Source organism: Mus caroli, chromosome 15 (genome assembly GCF_900094665.2).
Source record: "Mus caroli chromosome 15, CAROLI_EIJ_v1.1, whole genome shotgun sequence".
Classification (NCBI taxonomy): domain Eukaryota; kingdom Metazoa; phylum Chordata; class Mammalia; order Rodentia; family Muridae; genus Mus; species Mus caroli.
In genome coordinates, this window is record NC_034584.1 from 2,107,737 (window position 1) to 2,112,260 (window position 4,524).

Genomic DNA, 4,524 nt, shown 5'->3' on the forward strand with positions numbered 1-4,524 from the left:
GTGTGTTGTGGTGCCCTGGACTGGGCGAAGTGGGAGTGCTGGGTTCTGATGATGGTGAGTGGTCTTGGTTTCTGTTAGTAAGATTCTTACGTTTACCTTTCACCATCTGGTAATCTCTGGAGTTGTTATAGTTGTCTCTCTTTAGAGATTGTTCTTCTGGTGATTCTGATTATTGTCTATCAGCAGACCTGGGAGACAGGCTCTCTCATCTGAGTTTCAGTGGTTAGAGCACTCTCTGCTGGCAAGCTCTCCTCTTACAGGGAGGGTACACAGATATCTGGTGTTTGGACCTCCTCCTGGCCAAAGATGAAGGCCCAAAACAGGACATTTTCCAGGTTATTGTGTTGCTTTGGCAGGTCACAGAAGCTGTCAGCTTCTGTGGTGCACACTCTCACCTGTGCAGACTAAGTTCCTAAGTTCGGTGGAGTCCCGGAACCAAGATGGCGCTCCCTGCTCCTGAGGCAGAGGGCTCCCATGCAGGGCGGACTGGTGTCCTCCCTGGCTGGGAGGGTGGCTGGATGTCTGTGGCCCAAAAAGGGTGCTGCCTCAGCGGTTCTGTGGCTCCCGCCTGTCCCAGAAGCTGTCTGCTTCTGTGGTGCACACTCTCACCTGTGCAGACTAAGTTTCTAAGTTTGGCGGAGTCCCAGAACCAAGATGTTGGATGCATTCTTAAAGGAGCCAGTTCTCAGTGAAGCCAACCTGAGCAATCTGAAGGCTCCATTGGACATCCCAGTACCTGATCCAGTCAAGGAGAAAGAGAAGGAAGAGCAGAAGAAGCAATATGAGAAGGAAGAGAACGATGAAAAGAAGAAGGGGGATAAAAACGACAAAGGTCCTCCCTGTGGCCCAGTGAACTACAATGAGAAGATCGTGGTCCTCCAGAAACACCTAAAACCTGAGATCAAGGATGCTATTGAGCAACTCAATCTGGTCACTACCTGGTTGCAGCTACAGATACCTTGGAGAGAGGATGGGAATAATTTTGGTGTGGCTGTCCGGGAAAAGGCGTTTGAGCTGATGACCAGCCTTTGTACCAAGCTGGAAGGCTTCCACACACAGATCTCTTAAGTATTTCTCCTAGAGGGGTGATGCAGTGGCCAAAGCAGCCAAGCCAGCCCCACGTGGGTGATTATCGGCAGCTGGTGCATGAGCTGGACAAGATAGAGTACCAGGAGATCCGTCTAATGGTCATGGAGATCTGAAATGCTTACACTGTGTTATATGACATCATCCTGAAGAACTTTGAGAAGCTCGAGAAGCCCCGTGGGAGAGCCCCTGTCTCATTCTGTGATGGTTATAGCAGAAACCTTCCTGTTTTTCACCAGGAACTCTAGACTAGACCCAGTCTTCTTCCTGCTGTGGTTTCTCCCTCACAAACACAATAAATACATAGTTGCCAACAAACAAACAAACAAACAAACAAAACAAAACCAAATAAAAAAACCAAAAAAACCCATTAAACTTTAGAATGCACACAAGAGACAATAAGGTATTTATTCAAGAAAAAATAATTAACTTTTACATCAGTCAAATAATTTTATTGAAATTAGGTTTTGCTTCTCTTTGCATGACACAGTGCAAGCTCTGGGTTTCAGAGGTTATGTTTTTGGATAAAGCACCCAAGTATGAGCTAACACAGCTATGGTTCTGTATAAGACCAGGGCAGATGCAACATCAAGAGACTATTTTGTCCCACATAAGATGTTAGGCTTTCATGGTGATACTGAATTTGTCTACAGTCTTTAAGTTGGTTTATTATAAATGAAAGAATGAAGTTTGTCATGGTGGGTAAAGGAATATAATAAAAATTTATATTTGTCCTTTAAAAGATGAAGTGTGTTATATAAGAAGAAACTAAATATAAGATTTAGCTTAACATTTTTGAGAATTTCATGTATGAGTGTGTATTTACATCATTTCTACCCATCAGTATCCCCCTTCCAACACCTCCAGTGACTCTCCCAACTCCCATTCAAAGTTGATTTCCTTATTATTACATCCCTTTACACACACACACACACACACACACACACACACACACACACACACCACACACAATGTGTTGAGTTCATTTATGATTTTAGAAGTTAAAGATACTGACTAATTCCAACTCAATAATAGTAGGTGATTTTAATACTCATTTTCTCCAATAGATAGGTTATCTGGATAAAAAAATAAACAAAGAAACATGAAAATTAAGTGAAATCATATATTGAACTGACATATCATACAATATTCACCCAAACATCCAAGAATGAACACTCTACTCAGCACCCTGTGGAAGCTTTTCTAAAATAGACCACATATCAAGACACAAAACAAATTTAATAAATTCAGAAAATTTGAAATAATTCCATGTATTCTTTTTGACCACAATGCAACAGAGGTTAAAAACAACAGCAAAGGAATCTCAAGAAATCAAGAAGGAAATAATATACATTCCTGGAACTAAGTGAAAATAGAAACAAAATACAATAAAACCTCTAGGATACATTAAAAGTAGTCATAAGCAGATAAATTATAGCACCAACATGAAAATTCAGAAAGAGCACAAATAAATGACTTAATGATGCACCTCAATAATTTGAAAAAAAAAAACAAAACAAGAACTAACCAAACTCAAGTTCAGTAAACAAGAAGAAATGATAAATAGCAGAGCAGAAATTAATGAACTAGAGAACAAAAGACCATAAGAAATAATGAAGCTAAGAGCTGGATCTTTGAGAAGATAAACAAGATCGTCAGACCTTTTCACTGACTGACTAACTAATTAACTAACTAACTAACTAACTAACTAGCTAGCTAGCTGGCTAACTAAGAAAGCAGAGATCCTAATTAACACAGTCAAAAATGTATAGGGAAATGTCAAAACAGACACCAAGGAAATTCAGTATTTTATATGGGACAACTTTGAAAGCGTATTATGTTAAGAATTTTGAAATAAATGCATGAAATCCTAGATTTATCTAAACCACCAAAACCAATGCAGAAGAGATCAACAACTTTACAGACACACAACAAATATGGAGAAACAGCATTGAAACAGTATTAAAAACAATGCAGCTGAAAGAAGACCAGGTCTGGGTATATCCATAGTAGAATCCTAGCAGACTTGTAAAGACTTAAAACCAATACTCTAGTCTAACTCTCTTATGACCGAAAGCTCTGGAATGCTAAGAAATGTGGGGCCAATGGCCAGCATGACTGAGCAAGCCTCTTTTTCTTCAGTCAAAAATTCCTTTGAAAAATTTTGTTCTTTCATTTGAATAAACTTTAAAAAATTTAGATAAAAGGGGTTTTGATTTTTGAGAATTGCATGCATGAGTGTTGTATGCCATTTCCGCCGTTCTCTATCCTCCTTCCACACTCTCCACTCTCTCAAATTCATGACCTATTTATTGTTTCTCTCTCGCTTCTCTCCATCCCCCCTCTCACATACACATTTAAACATATATACAACTTGCTGAGTCTATTAGTATTGCTCTTGTGTATATATGTTTACAGATGGCCACTTGGGACTGGGTACTCTTCCCCAGAGAAGACTTCTTCCATAGCCTTTAATTGCCTTTAGCACTTTATCAGAGGGAAGGCCTTGTGAGATTTCCCACACCGGTGTTGGCATGCCAACTGGGGCTGTATTTAATACTAACAGCACATTTTCTGGCCCCTTGGCTCTTATATTTCCCCATTTCCTTTTCTGTAGTGCCCCCTGAGCACTGTCAGGGTTTCATTACAGACATAGCTATTATCCCATTACCACTTGTTCTCTGAATTTTGAGCAGTTGTGGCCTTCTGTAATGGTCTCTGTCTGAGGCAAAAGGACGTTTCTATGATAAGGGTGAGGACTTCACTTATCTCTGTGTATAAGGTGAGTATTTATAATGCAATTAGATATCATTTTGGTTTAGGAAAGTGGGAATAGATCTCCTCTATGATCTGCAACTTCATCAAACATAGGTTGGCTAGGTTGACCACGCCAGGCATAATGCTTTCCTACTGATAGGGCTTTAAGTCTAACTAAACCACCGAGGAGTATGCCAAGATGTAAGTGCTACTATTACAGCATTGAGACAGAGGCTTGCTAGCTTGTCTGTCTAGTTCCTTTGCTGAGCTTCAGGCCAGTGAAAGACTCTGCTTGTCTCAAAGGAGATGAACAGTATTTTTGAAGATGATACCCGAGGTTATCTCTGGCCTCTGCCTGTACACATATAAGTATATATATACACTTGTGTGCATGCGTGTGCACACACATACACACACATTACCACCACCACCATTGCACACATGAACAAACTTATATGTACGCAGAGATATCCACGCATGAAATGATTAAATGTAGAAATTCTGTAGTAGTCTTGACTTTTAAATAAAGAAATGAAAATGCAAAGTAGCAGCCGGAGGACAGTGATCTGCCCTGCAGGGAGCGCCATCTTGGCTCCGGGACTCCGCCGAACTTAGTCTGTACAGGTTAGAGTGAGGACCACAGAGGCAGACAGCTTCTGGGACAGGCGGGAGCCACAGAGC

General features: G+C 40.6%; 1 pseudogene; it reads left to right on the forward strand.

Annotated features, from left to right (window-relative positions):
- LOC110310728 overlaps positions 1 to 1,334 on the forward strand; it is a 49,131-nt pseudogene extending 47,797 nt beyond the window's left edge.
- Positions 1,335 to 4,524: the final 3,190 nt, after the last annotated feature.